Genomic DNA, 15,729 nt, shown 5'->3' on the forward strand with positions numbered 1-15,729 from the left:
GCATTTCCTGCTGATTTGGGGCGATTGAATACATTTCGATTTGATTTATGTGTCATGTTTCCTAATGATTATCTATATTATAATTGTTTTTTAGGGTGAATTGCCAACCATACGTTCTGCCCCGCAAAATGTAAACAACATTAAAAGCAATTTTCTTTCAAATTTAAAAATTATTATATTAGTATAACAAAAAAAGAAAGACCTTTTACTGAATGACTGAGATTACTTACAAATATGTATATAAAAAATACAGAATTGACTGAATAATAATAACAATTAAAAAAATAAAAGCCATGATATGTTTGTTATTAAATACAAATACACGTCAACAGCATATTATGCCGTTAATCCTTTCACACTTGATCTCTTCAAAATCATCTTTAATTGGAGGCAATGATTGTTTACCTGAAGCGATAAACCTTAGTGCCATATAAATCACCAGGACAACTGGTACTAAGCACACAGGCATCTTGTAAAGTTATCTCATCTTAGCTAATCTCTTAGTGGAGGAAAACAGTTATGACATCACTTACCGCGACTCTGGGATTGTAGTTCTTTCTAGTTGCAATATGTTTCATAGTCTTATATTTCAACAGTTTTTACACAAAACTAGACTAATAACACATGGAAATTATTTTTTAAGAATTGACAAACATCATATGTGTAATTCATCGGCACAATTCAAACGGGAACCCGAACATAAGTTTTTCTCTAAAATTCATTGACTTTCAAATGCATAATCTTTCCGAAAATAAGGCCCATGGAGCTGGAAGTAGATTTAGGCGTGACTTCGCCAATGCGATTGCGGGGAGACCTCTGGTCAATCTACAGAGGGACCCAACAAGGCTCTCGCCGTCTTCACAGTAAACTGCGGCAGAGACACGGGCAATTAACCCTTCACCATTCGGAGCAGAAACTGAACAGGGCAAGACTCAAAGGATTTATCCCCTTCTTTGGAAATTTTATTTTGAATAAAATAAATCAAGTTATTTAGGTAAAATCTAATAAAACATTTAACATTTTTAATGTTTTCAAGTATTCTTTTTTTTTTTTTTTTTAGAATATCTAGGCCGCTCACAGAGGGCTAGAGGGCCATGACGGCTCGCGGCACGGATCTAGGTATTTCAGCCCCTGAAGCACAGTTATGTCGAACATGTTTTGTAGTTTCAGTTAGCACAACTCACCGTGTGTTGTGTCCTCCCGTAGATTTGTTAGCTACCTATTTCTCCCTGTTTTTCGTTATATTGTGAAGTCTGCGTCTGGCTAACCCCCTTTTTTGTTGTTCCTGTCATTTCCTTTTTACCTTTAAATTAATCTCCTTCCTCTCATTTTCAGGTAGTTCGACCCCTCCTACCCTGTCCAGATGCGATGTTCACTGACATGATTACCTTGCCCCCGCCCTTATTGTTTGCACCCTTGTAGAGTCCCCTTGTGTGTGTATTATAGTCTGTGTTTTCTCCCCTGTTCCCAAGTGCCAGATCGTTTCGACCTTGTGGTACTTGTCCGCCAGTTGTGTGCTAAAAGTCAATCTAAAGTTAGCGTTTTTTGTGAAGTCATTTGGAGAGTTTGTGTTAGCCTTGTGTATCACCACAAGTAAATTCTTTTTTTGAATCGATCTTTTTGGCTCGCATGGAAGTAGTTCCGATTGTGGGCTAGCATGCTATCATGTGTTTTTGTCTGCTCCAGTCGTAACATTACGATCTGGCCAACAAATGGACTCAGCCGACTCTCAAACCCTGAGAGCAGCGCTTTGTTCTCAGGCTCAACGTCCGCGGCAGCAGGAGGAGAACATGAAGGACATAAACCAGGGAGTAATGACCCTGACTAACAGCCAGAGTGAGTTTCGTGGTGCAGTTACTACGCAAATCAATCACCTGGCTGAACAGCTCCAGAATGTACTCACACATTTGGATAATGTGCACGCTGCTCCTTCCGACGTGGCTGCCCCAGCTCCAGAGCCTACAGCTGTTTTTGCCATGCCAACTTCCATGATTCGTCTTGCTCCTCCTGCAAAGTTTTCGAACGAGTCTGGTAATTGCAGTCCTTTCCTAACACAGTGTGACCTGCATTTTACCTGCCAGCCTGCTGCTTTCCCCAGTGATCTAGCCAAGGTGGCGTTCATTGTGTCTCACCTCACGGGAAGAGCGGAAGCCTGGGCTACGGCGGAGTGGGCACGGAAGTCTCCGGTGAGTAAATCACTACAACTATTCACTGAGACTATAAGAACAATCTTTGACCGAACCACACCGGGGAGAGAAGCTGCCAGAGCCCTGACACAGATCTCCCAGCAGAATCAGAGTGTGGCTGACTACGCCAATGATTTTCGCACTTTGGCCACGGACAGTGGATGGAATGAAGACGCACTATATGACATGTTTTTCAGCGGACTCAGTGACTGTGTGCGGGATCTTCTTATTCCTCTTGATCTTCCGCCGGATTTGGACAGTATGATCGCCTTGGCTATACGGACAGACGGTCGGCTGCAAGAGCGACGGAGGGAGAAAGCCAGGAAAGCGTCACCTCCGCTAGCTAAACGAGGAAACTCACCTCCTGCACGATCTCCACGACGACCCGAATTTCGTACCCACTATCGCTCCTCTACTGTGAAACTTGCTTCGTGGACCACAGAAGAGGAACACATGCAGCTCGGAAGGGCCAGGCTGTCTCCCGAGGAAAAGCAGCGGCGTCTCCGGGAGCGTTTATGTTTCTACTGTGGGAAGTAGGGACATTTCCTGGGAGCCTGCCCCGTTAAAAGACGGTGCTCACCAGTAAAGACGGAAGGGTGCTGGTGAGCCGACTGCACAACCGCAGATTTTCCTTCTCGTTCCAAATGACCCAAGTTGAGGTTAGTAAAATAATAACGCAGCAGCATAGTTTGAAAGTAACTTGGAGAATTCAGGGGCTACCCACGAACTAATTTAAATGGACTGGGGTTAGCTAAACGTTTGAAAATTGGCCTCGTGCATTGACTCAGACACTGAGGCTAGCGCTCTTGACGCGTGCAAGTTCCTCTTAAAATAAGCCATTGATGCATGAAACACACAGGAAGCATTAACTTTCATCTGTTTTTATTTCTGCACAACATGCAGTAATTGTGGGATATCCCCTGGTTGTGTAAACATAACCCCTCACATTGATTGGCGGACTGGTTAAAAAAGTTTTTGAGGTGGGGAAGCGACTGTTCTCAAATCTTCGTGGTTTCAGGGGGTCAAACTGCCTGAAACTGTTAGAGAGCCCATTAATGAGACACTGACTGGAGATTGAAAATAACCAAGATCAGACTTCCCCCGACCTTTCAACCCGTGCCCAGCTGGCTACCGAGATCTCCCAAGGAGGTGGTTTCAATAAGACTTAAAGACGCCACTCCTTCCTTCTCATCGCACCGCTATGACTGCGCCATACGAATCTCCTGCCTGGGTCCCACCTTGCCGCCAAGGGAAGACCTGTATTCTCTGTCTCTTGCTCGAGAGATCTATGAGCGGAGTTACATAGAACGGCTCTCTCAAAAACAAGGCCTCATCCTTCCTACGTTCCATCTCCGCCGGAGCTTGGTTTATTTCCTTCGTCGAGAGAAAAGATGGATACCTGAGACCTGTATGCGCTACAGCCCCCTAAACCGACATTAACCATCAAAAACAGGTACCCCCTCTCCCGCTTTATGGCCTCAAGCGTTTGAACATTAAAGGTGCTAGAGTTTTTTCAAACTTGAAACCTGCGTAACGCTTACCACTGGTAAGGAATACCGAGAGCGGGCGAACGAGTGGAAGACTGGTTTTCAACACCCAAGCGACATTATGAATCCGGTAATGCCCTTTTTGTGTAACAAACGGCACCTTGCGCCGTTTTTCGGCGCTCCATAAAGTGTTGTTGAGGGAGTTTTTGAATAAATTTTTGTTTGTTTTCCTACTGAATGAATATTTTGATTTTTTCCTGTTGATGAGGAATTCACACGTTCCGCAATGTTTGCCAAGTATTAGAACGTCGTTGGAACAGAATGACTTTATGTAAAGGCTGAAAAATGGTGCAGTTCCAACGTCAGTTTCCACCTTAATTTCGGGTTTTCATCCTGGTCTACCAGATCCAATGATGGGAAATCTGGCTAAGTTCGAAGTCGCTGCGCGCTGGCGATTGGCCCCAACACCCCTCCTTCCAGGAAAAAAGTCCAACAAGTTTTCCTTGAATTTGCAAACTTCTTACAGGAAGTTTGTTAGGAATTTTAGTTCTATTGCCCGCGCCTATGCATGTACTTACCACCCTTCCTCTGTTTAGCTTTTGCTTCACCCCACAGGCAGACCAAGCTTTAAAAAAAGGTGTTCAGCAAACAAGCTCCAATAACTTACAAGCATTCCCGGAGTCCTCACGGCCAGTGGAGGTGGATGGCCATTCCAACGAGGGCCATCGGAGGCGGTCCTCTCACAGAGGGCAGAAGAAAGACAATAAGCTCCGATCCATCCGTTGCCTACTTTCACATAAGTTGACACTGGCTGCGGAAACGAAACTGATGATGTAGGGCAATAGAAGTTATTAAGCCGTGAAGGTAGGACGCTCGGATGAAGTGGAGGACACTGGCTAGAAGGGGGCGCAAAACAACCTTTTTATTGTGTGGACAGCACCACAACAAATTTGGAGTAATACGCGAGGCTAAGAGTAAACTTCAGACAGCAGATGACCTTTATTTTCACATAGGTTTACGTTCACTTCTCTTCCTACCCGGTCCTGGCTCACAGAAACACCAAAATCCAGCACGCGTTTATCCAAGCTTTTTCGGCCAGAAGCTCCTTTTCCAAAGGAGACCAAATCCATTCTACGCACCTTTTACCACTCGGTGATAGGAGGGGTGGACATGGCCCAATTGAGGCGCTAAGGAACAAGCATTAGAGGGGAAAACTGCGTAACCCAGCGGTGGCCCCCTAGCCGTCTCTTTTTGTTCCCCCAATCTGTCCGCTCTGAACGTGATTCACTGGTCCTGTACTCAACAATGTCCATTACAGGTATCAAAAGAACTGATGTACATGTGGTAAGCAAAGGGTTTTTGGTGGCCTAAATGGAGAAGCGAGGTTACTGCGAGAGTATGTGGCAGGCCTGCAACTAGCTGTGCTCGGAAATAAGGACCTCTACCCCAGTTTCTTAATGGGTCTACTGCAACCTTTGTATTCCAAAAGCCGCCCACATGGTTCTGCACATCTCGCTTGGATTTTGTCACTGGATGCCCGCCTCTGCAGGTAACACCGAACCATCTGCCACTGTGTGACAGATTTACCAAACATGAACTCAATTTTATCCCCATGCCCAAATCGGCCCTCTCGCTAAAGAGACAGCAAGAAGCGCTCTGATCTCAACTCGTTTTCAGGCTGCAAATGGTTTTCCTCCGAGATGTGGTGTCAGACCGGTGGGCCCGGCAGTTCCGTTTTCCCAGTTTTTGGAAGGAAATTCTGCGCCTGATTAGGAAGCCACTGCCAGCCTCACACCTGTTACCCGAACAGGTAACACCAATGTGCGCTCTGTTTTGACAAACCCCGTGATAAGTTCTCAAGCTCTTGTGATTGGTTGACCTCCAACTGCAGTTCCATATGAAAAAAAAACGTTCGTAAAAGACAAATCGATACACATAAAAACGCAGTGTGGTAAGTTCGCGGAAAGTAAACGCATAGCTGGGGATTCCTGGGTAGTGTAAATTCGTCTCTGGCNGAGTCGTCCGACTCCTGCCCACCACTCGGCTCCAGAAACAGGCTGTCGTCCCTGTGCTCCTGGACGGGCCAGTCGTCCTCCTCAGCCGCGGCAGCTAGAGCGTCCGCTCTTCGCTGCCTGTCGGCTGATGGGAGACGGGCACAATGCGAACACGCGACCTGCTGGCTGAGAGCCGCGTACGCGTGCTCTGGCCCCAGACAGGATTCGCATATCGCGTGTAGGTCATAGCTCATGATGTACCCCGTTTTACATGAGGGACAATCACGGACACAATTGTTGCTCATGACTCTAATTCCTTTCCTGTGCTTCAGTACTGCTGACGGTTGCTGAAGAAAAGAGGGAGCAGATTGCCGGGCCTCCTTCCTATTTATACCGGAAGGAGGCCCGAGGGTGGGGCCCACCTTGCGGGTGGGCGTGGACTACAAGTGTTTCAGTGCTGCGCGGGGGCGCAGGGGGATTACCTAATAGCGATAGCCTTAGAGGGCTGCGCCATTTACTCATAGAAGCTGGGGTTATAGTAGGTAACCTCAGATCTAGACAAGAAAAAACACAACACAGACAGATCGTGACACTTTGTCAATGATTGCCTTACAGTGTTCCCTAAAAAAACATTAAATTGTCTTATTGTACCGGCCATCCGTCATATTATGTGATTCCTTTAATCTAAAGGTATATGCTGAATCAAAAATATATATAATACATCTGAAAATTGTTTAGCTCTTTTTGATTTCTCCTAAGACTGCTACAGTTCTTTGTCCAGAGCATTCTTTTTTCAAAAGGTTTTTATCAAATCATTAATAAGTGACAAGAAGAACACTTTTATTGGGATGAAATGTAATACTCTGATGGATGCTCCACAGGAGAGTGGAGGGGAAGCATGTGCAGAATGATGATGTACTGTTTAGGGACGAGAGAGCTCACAACTGAAGCTTCCTTATAATTAGAAAGTGCGGTTTTAAGCCTCCTTTCAGGGGTAAAAGGAGAGACCTAAATATATGTCTACAGTGGATCAGTGCACATACTTGTGATTTGGTTATTTTATAAAGACAGAAAATTAGATGGTACGCTTGAAATTATACCACACATAGATATTATTTCACTATAACAATCCCATGATAAATCATCTTTTTGTCATGCAAAACTCACAGCAAACCTTCAAATGTATGCCATACAAAATACTGAACAGCAGCCCAGCCTACAACAATGACTATTGCTAACAATGTTGCATATTAGCAGCAAAGACAACAACAAATCAATATTTATTAGCATTGTAGAATTATAACATTGACTTTGTAGACCAAATGTGGTTAGTGAAATCAGATTTTGTTGTTATTCACCTGCGTGGCTTACCATGATGTCATGCTCTTTACCTGACCAGCACCACTGCAAGCTTACTTGGATAGTATAGCCTTTAAACTTCGATCTTTGCATAGACATTGAAGTCACATTCTCCATTGCACCCATACTGAAGCTTTACCCCAAAACAACCCATCATCTCAATACACTCAAACTCTGCCATCCCAGCCAGTTGTCCTGTTCTTGTTACGCCCGCCAACAACCCTCTTTACAATCAGGCATGCAGGAACTTAATGAATATCAGGTTGAACTGACACAAAAGTCACACAAATGTCACTGGTGCTGATTCAGCATTGCCACAAATCTGTTATGTATCCAATTTGGGGCCAAGTTTGAAGGTGGCTCAATTTAGAATTGAATATATCACATTTATCGAGATTTTCTTTATACAAAAAAACACTGAAACACTTTTGAGGTAGAAAAAATTATGTTCTCTAAATCTGAATCAATGATACATTTAAATACACATTTTTGGGATGGACTCATACATTTGTTTAGATTTTATCTTAACAGGACATAATTTGGTACACTGTACTGGTGCTGCTGTTGCTATAGTATTTAGTTTATGTTCATTATTTATGATCTATGGGTTTATTAGTGCCTATATGAAACTGATAAAAACATGCTTTGATGAGCATTGAAATGTTTCAAATATTACTTTGTGGGATCTAATGCACTTTGTAGGTCTCTCATACCCTGATACCAGCATACTTAGAATACATTTACAACACCTTATTTCCAACTTTATACATACAGTGTATAGTATCTGTTGTGGTACTATTCCTGGTCAACATTATGTTTATATGAGAAGCTGCAGTGTGTCTCCATTCTTAATAACGGAACATAAAGTGACTTCATTGTACTTAAAGGTTGTTTTCTATGTCTGATGGAAGCACTTTTATATACCTAAAGGATTTTGCAATGTGCCTGTTATAGTGATTAATGCTGTTATAGTGATTTTTTTGTCTAAACGATAACTCTAATTATCCCTTTTGGAACATTTTGCAATACATAAATGATGTGCCCACAGTGATCATTTAGGACCTAATTACATTTGAATATACAACTTAATATCCCTCCAGTAACTTTTTGTAAATATGTGGTACCGAATAATGGCTTTGTAATGACATCCTATGCCCATTACACCCTCACTAAAAACCACTGTCAATTGCCTCCACTGACTGAAGTGGCTACAGAGAAGCATTCTCCCCCTCTATTCCTCTTTTTGACCCACATTGTGTTAAAAGAAAGCAGCTTTAGAGGATTAAAATACATTTTGTGGAAGAAGCGCAAACAAATAACTCATGCAGATTCATTCAGATACTGTATGAATATACTTTGATTTGCTGACCACCAGTTTATTTTAAAAATACATTGTAATTTAAGAAATGACAACGAGAGCAGAGATTTTGGGCGAGCCAATATATTGCGGGATAGGAAAGTATGTAGTGTGACGAGGAACATAAAATGCCATAAAACTAAGAGATTTAGGATATTCAATATTTGTTTTGTATGTTATAACACGGAACGCGATACATGTATGTTATTAGCGCTAATTTGTTTATAAATTAGCCTAAATAACCCGCGTCAGACAGAGTTAGCTCCCCCCCATATTACGTTTGGTACAGCCCACAGCTCCTTTTGGTAGCTACAGCGTCAGGAACTAGAGCACAATATGTTGGAGACCATAGCCAGGCTGTTCCCTTCAGAGTTAACTTTTTAATCCCGGTTTTGTTGCGTTATCACACACAAGGGAAGGAGGCGGAGGAGGTCGGGGAGAGAAAGGGGGCTAAAAAGTCAGTCATGGTATGAGGTTAGCGTGAAATCCGGAGCGTCCACTTGCAACAGAAGCCCGTTGATATTTAACTGTGAGAAGAAGGAGAAGAAGAAGAAGAAGAAGAAGAGGGAAAAAGGAAAGGGAAGCCCGGAGAAGCGAGAGAAAAGCGGGGTACAAGATGCAGCTGGCCGCGGTGCTGTGGGGCTCCCTGATAACTTTGCTTCTGAGCCAGAGTCCAGGTAAGAACATTTTGGTTTTAAAACGCTGCAAAGTGGAGTTGAAACTGCATGTGAGGGTGTTTTGGAAAACGTGAACGGTATTTTGCTCGGCCGGTTCAAAGAGTGTTTTTGTTTTATTTTTGTCCTTATCAGCTGTATGCATTGCTTTGAATTGCAGATGCAGACATAAAAACCTAGCGGCAAAGTTCCCCCTTAATAGAGAATGCAATTTAGGTGGTTAAAATAGAAACTGTAGTGGAAAATGTGTGTGCGTTCATCCTTTTAATTTTTTGTTGTTGTTATCTTGTTTGACAACATGCTTGTGCAAGTGGGGAGGCAATGGCCCGTTATTGTTGTTATTGGTATAACTTTTATAATTTCACTTTTTTACTTATGTTTTGCACTCTTTACCCTACTTGTCCTGCATGCCAGCTATATTGGAAGTGTATGTGTAATACATGTTGTATGGCGTTACATTCGGAATAAATAGGGGTTTTGAAGGTTTTAGAACGGTTTTGTTACATGCAAGTGAGGTAGAGTATGAGTGGTGTATGGTCATGCATTATGTGCTGTCAGACTTCCACCTCAAGGCAGATTGCCTTCAGTCCTGGTTGATGAATAAAGCGAATAAAACCCCACATCAAAATTCAGTAAGAATTTTAAGATGTAGATGCCTTGAAAAAGAATGCCTTGAAATGCTCAAAAGTTTGATTTTGTGCCTTTGCCCTGGTTATAATCGGGTAGAAAGTTATGTGCACTAACTTAAAACCTAATTTGTTACTTTTCTACTATGCAAAACATCCATTGACACAAAAGTGTCCTTGCTATCAGACACTAATATTTTGGTGGTTGCAGCCTATCAGTTTTAAAAAAGAACAACAGGCACGCTGGTGTCTACTGTGATTTGCAGGTGAACTGAGTTGTTTATCTATGATAACCTACATCCTGCCCCCAACGGCACTTGTAATGGGTCTGAGAGATTTCCACCACCCCCTTCCTATGTTTTCTCTAACACCTTGTATTTACAACATGTTAGAACAGCCGCTGGAATGCAAAGACCCTACGTAAGCTATTTCTAAACACACACACACAGACACACGCAGCAGGTTGAGCATCATGCACAAACACACACAGTCACACACGCACAGGTGCTGTGCCCTCTGACATGACATGAAGAGATTAAAAGACAGGATAGCAACATTTGTATCTGTAATTGGCTGGTTGGAACTCAAAAGGAGGCTGCTGTAATTGTGATACCTCCTAAATGTCACCAGGAGACTGTCTCCAAAATGTCAGCAAGATAAGAGTCAATATCCAATTGAAAACAAAAGCCCCCCTGAATGATCCACATCCTATTATAGTTGGCCCTTTCAGATATAGTTATCAACCTTTTCCCCCGCCTCCCCTCTTTATCTGGGGCGGGGATGCCATGCTCGTTTGATAATGGACTTGTTCTGTCATAAAGCAATTAAGTCTGGCGGGCCTGTATCATGTCCTAAACCGTCGTCGTCTTTTGTGCATGATTCTGAGCTGCTGCTTCTGGCATTTTCCATTGTGGCGCACACCAAGTAGCTGGAATGACAATGTTTTTGTAAGGCCAGTGCCTGGTAAATGGTGTTAATTTTGTGTTCGATGTCTTTTATATTTGATTATTATCATGCCAGAAAGTTTTTCCTCTGGGTTTTATGTTTGTCAGATTGGAAAATCCACTGAAATAGCGTTTAGGCCTAACCCTCATGTGACAGTCAGTCTTGCACTAATGTCATTATTTTAGTAGCTAGTAGTTCTTAAATATGGGACCTCATACCACAGCGATCCAGTGGTTGGGAAACTCCAAGTCACAGAAAAACCAATATAGACACATATGTTCAAAGCAAAAACACAATTCCAGTGGGTCCAGAATTAAAATGTTTATCATATTGGCCACAAATATTGGCGACGTGATAAATCACTGTAACCCTGATATATCAGCAGTTTGTTTTCTTGACTCTTGTTTTATAAGATGTACTTTGTTGGCTCATGGAACTATACATTAAGTGGTAAAGGCTATAATTTCTAAGCTGAATACTGTGAATGGCATTATAAAGACCAGCCGCCAGTCCCAGCAGATATTGGATGACTCCGGGCTACGATTTATTACTTTGTGTGTGAGGGTGAGAGAGAGTCCCTAACATGTGTCCGAGGTCAAGCTGCCTTCTCAGCTTGGTCTAGTGGCCTTGCAGTAATAGGCTGAGTGGGTTTAATTACGTGTTGGGGACTGTTTTATATGGTTTAATGATGTCGTCTGGGACACAGGACAACCCTTCACCTACTCCTGTGACCCTCCTCATTTACCATTCAACTATTGATTGGACTCATAGATTTAATCTGAACCTTTTGGTATTGATCCGCTAAAGGCATCACAACATTTGTTCTTACAGTAAAGCATAACGGATTTATCAGTCAATTACGCTTTACTCTAAGAACAAATGTGATCGCTTTGTGTTTGCTCTCCTTCCTTGCTCTGTGGGGCAAGTTGCTGGCGGCCTTTGTGCCCTTCCCTGCAGCCTGTATCCCCTCATCGGATTGATTAGTCACCTGACATTACCCTCCTCATCCTGGTCTAACACACACTCACGCTCTCATTCGTGGCCTTTTCACAGAACCTGCAGGCGTGGTTTTGCGTACACAGTGAGCACTTGAATGTTAAATTATGTATTCGTCTTGCAGAATAGCTCCAACACCACATTTGATTAAGTGTCCTCAGAGCACTTGTGTTGGTATTAATAGTGTTGCAATGTTGATATTACAGAAAAAATCAGCCTACGGACAGATTTATTGCTCGCCACAAGTTGTTTTTGGTACAGATTCCACTCTGCGGGCGACAATACTTTTCTCGGACAGAGAACGGTTGTTTTTGAGGATGGCGTCGTAGCTCAAGGTCTATGAAACGGGACTCCTTTGTATGTACTCTTGGCAGGGTTTGATTGTTTTGGCATTTTTGCACCTTCACCTTCCACTCTGGTGACTTTCTGAAGTTATTCAGGGGCTTCAGGGGTAGGAACAGGGTAAAAGTTCCTTTTAATGGATCTGAGACCAGAGGTGCTGAATGTATGTGATTTTTCTATCCTGAATGCATGTGTGTGTGCCCTCTTCTGTTCTTGCTGGTTGGGTTGGTGTCAGCCAGGCTTTTGCTTTCACCAGGGGAAGGCAGACCAGGCCACCTGATACCCCCTCTGTGCTTTGTATGTCTCTGCTGAGGGGATGGAATTGCACCTCCAAGGTAGCAGTGGAGGTAACCTATGATTACTTGATTTGAAGCCCCCCCCTCCTTCAACATTCCCATGTGGATAAATGTCAGACCCCTTTCTCCCCCACCACTTCGCTCCTCATGTTCCTTCACCTTTCTATAAATCACCTGCCTCTCACCCCGCAAGACCAGCCTCCTCTACCAGGACCCCCGGGCAGACTCTCGTCTTTGGGGTCGTTTCTGATTTCAGAACATGATGCCTTGGCCCTTGGGCACATTTCAATTATGTTCACAGCGCTAATATATGTCACAGATGTGTGCTTTGAAAGCACATGAGCAAGCAAACAAACCAAGTCAACCATTGGAGAGCAACGTCTGATGGTGTGACAAAAATTGATCTGTGTCAAAGTTTAAATTATGTTATACTGTTTTTGCTTTATGCATAGGTTTTATTTAAATTATGTTTGAGATAATTTAAAGTCCCGTTAAGCTGACCAAAATAAAGACTAAAGCATTTTAGATGCATTTCAAAATAATGGTTGGATAATTTAGGAAAAGCCAGTGGGTCTGCCGCTCTGGCTGAGTGTGTCATGATTAATCGTAGGCTTGGGGGTTTGATACCGACCTTCTCCTACTTGTCACATGGCAAGTGTCCTTGAGCAAGACACTAAATCCTAAATTGCTCCCGTTGGCGGAGTAATTGGCCATCGGTGGGTGAGTGTAAATAGATGAATGTGAGACGAGGTCCTACCTTCAAGTTTGTCCGCGTCATGATCTGGCAACAACAGCAAACCAGTTTTACTTAAAAACGACTATCCTTTTACTCAGTTGTATTCAGTTTAGGGCTGTCAAGTTAACGGCACTAATTATTTTAACGTGCGATTAACGCCCCGTAGTTTCAGAGCCCAAAGGCTTGACGTTGGTGTTGTTATTTGGATGGTGGGAGAGGGGGGGGGTGCTAGTGAACTGTCAACGGGGGGGAAACCTCGCTGCGTGGAAACGGCGGACCTCTGTCGACGCAACTTCGATGTGGTCGTTTAAAAACATAATATACTAAGGGCGGTGCCGGCCGTCAGCGAACCGAGCCGGCCGTCAACGGTACTTGACGACCGGCCGTTCTGTGGTTCTCCAGATTCTACAGACAGCCAGTCCGCCCCTGCTGACAGCCCCAGACCACGCTTGAAAGTCTGCCGGGGAGACGCCTGGACAACAACAGCGATAGCTAAATGGGTGGCTACAGCTTAACATTGTGGAGGACGAGGGGCTGCGTTAGACCATTTGGATCGCATCCAACGTGTCGACTGCACATCACAGCACATTATTTTGACCCTAGGTGGGAACTTCAGTCTCATGCTTTGACTGAAGATGAAGACAGAGGAGCGGCATTTCACCGACAACTGTAAACAGGCTTGTCTGTTTGAGCAACTGGCTCAGTGCAAAGAAGTAGACAGGGCTAGGAGAGAGTGTAAGAGAGAGAGAGAGAGAGAGGTTCCAGGTTGTTGTATTGAGAATATTCAGGAGAATATTTTTCATTGTTCCAATGATAATAAACATACATTTGCATAAAGCATATTTGTCCACTCATATGTTGATAAGTGTATTCAAAACTTGAAAAATATTCCTCCTAAGGTACAATTTAGAACAGATAAAAAATGTGCGATTAATCGCGATTAAATATTTTAATCGACTGACAGCCCTAATTCAGTTGAATGAACATTTACTGTATGAATACTCAGAACAAAGAAAACATAATAAGAATCCTCATCACTATCACTGTGATACTGTTAATATCTTCTGTCTTTAATAACGTTTGCAACAGTAAATTCAGGCCACGTCATTGTAGAGTTTTGATTTCAAAAGGGACGTTAATCGTTTTTTAGGCCACACAGTATGAATCTAAGTTCCTCTGGGGTTGCGGATTATTGGAGAGCGTTATAAACTCTGGTTCTCTGTCTCAGCGGGGGTCTGCTGTAAAGGACGGCAAGATAAGCAGGGCTGGAGACTTGCTGTCTGAGCAACACCAGTGAGGGGGGGGCAGGGACACAAAGACATTTTGAAGGACACACACTTGTATGGATCCATAGTAACTTAATTCTCCAGGGGCATCACTCTTCCATTGGAGAAAGCATCTTGAGGAACGCTGATGCAATGCATGCTAGAAACATCAGAGTGAAAGAATCCTGGCTTTGGCACATTTTGTGATGAAAGGCGCCCACAAATGTTTGTTTCAGCCAAGCATTACAAATAATCCACTTATTCTTATGTATTGTCTCGTTACCACGAGATCATGGGATCCTCTTTGCTGACAAAAAGAAGACAATTGTCTCATGCAAGTGTCTGTATGAGTTCAGTCTTCTTAGGGCCGACTGGACATTTGTATCTCCATATGTTTTTTCTGCCAACAGAGAACATTTTTTCAGTGCTGGACAGTTGTCTCCTTTTTTTGGGAATGGGGTACCCAATCAATCTTGGAGATGAATGGCCAGTTGAAAGGTTTATTTCCAAATAGACAACAGTAAATCCTTAATATCCCTCTTGAAATATGGTGATATTTTACTGTTTATATTTCTTAATGCCATCACATGCCATGAAAAGATCCAATCCAACAATAATCTTCTTAAAGCGCAAGGCCATTGATAAATGATCCACACTGTTGCGCAGCACTAGGTGAAATGTTTTATGCTTTATAACCATGTTAAAGGTCACATGTCATGGCCATTTCCACTGATCCTAATTCCATTGTTGAGGTATACTAAAATAGAAAAATACTGTGCAATTTTCCAAACTCACATTGGTTTCGCATACAGCGTCTCTGTAAAGTATGTGTATTCAGCAGTATTCACTTTCTCCACTAAACGGCTCGCTGCAGCTCCCCCCCCTCCGTGATTTCCTTGTTTAGCGATACACAGCAAAACACGGCCAAACTCAACCTGAACACACACACAGTCACAGCCGAAATAAAAACAATAAGTGTGGCTTGATATTGAGTAAGAAAAAGCTTTATAGGTTGATAAGCGCTGTGAGAATGGGTCTGCAGAGAGAATTTCGCGCGATCCCAACTGTCTGTTATCAGCCTGCAGCCAGGGAGCAGAAATCAGCAGGGCTGCATGCACTGTGTGTGTGTGTGTGTGTGGATTGGTCAATTTGGACCAATCAGCGGGGGCTTAACGTAACGGCTCCACGGATTGGCCCATTTAGTTCCGGGTACGTGCTTTCGTAAGGACGTACCCGGAAGAATCAAATGGATGATGACGTCATGATGACGTTTCACCAACGAGGCGTTTTGGGGAGGTATTTTCTGTTTTAGTTTTACTCGCTACAGGGTGTACTTTGAGGGTTTTGACTCTGCACACCGTTTACATGCAGAAAAACCTTCATAACACACAAGGGGACGGGTAATAACCGGAAAAGCATGACATGTGACCTTCTAAATTCCACATACCGTTGTTCTAAGATATCAC

General features: G+C 43.3%; 1 long non-coding RNA gene across 1 annotated transcript in view; it reads right to left on the minus strand.

Moving 5' to 3' along the window:
- Window positions 1–3,986: 3,986 nt before the first annotated feature.
- Window positions 3,987–15,729, minus strand: part of LOC104963611 (uncharacterized) — a 16,643-nt gene continuing 4,900 nt past the window's right edge. The window contains exons 2-3 of the long non-coding RNA XR_800337.1: window positions 4,809–4,812; window positions 3,987–3,998 (exon numbers count right to left, since the gene is read on the minus strand). This is a non-coding gene — a long non-coding RNA (uncharacterized lncRNA). The remainder of the gene's footprint in view (window positions 3,999–4,808; window positions 4,813–15,729) is intronic.

The sequence above is a fragment of the Notothenia coriiceps genome, unplaced genomic scaffold (genome assembly GCF_000735185.1).
Source record: "Notothenia coriiceps isolate Sejong01 unplaced genomic scaffold, NC01 NC01_scaffold00036395, whole genome shotgun sequence".
NCBI classification, from domain to species: Eukaryota; Metazoa; Chordata; class Actinopteri; order Perciformes; family Nototheniidae; genus Notothenia; species Notothenia coriiceps.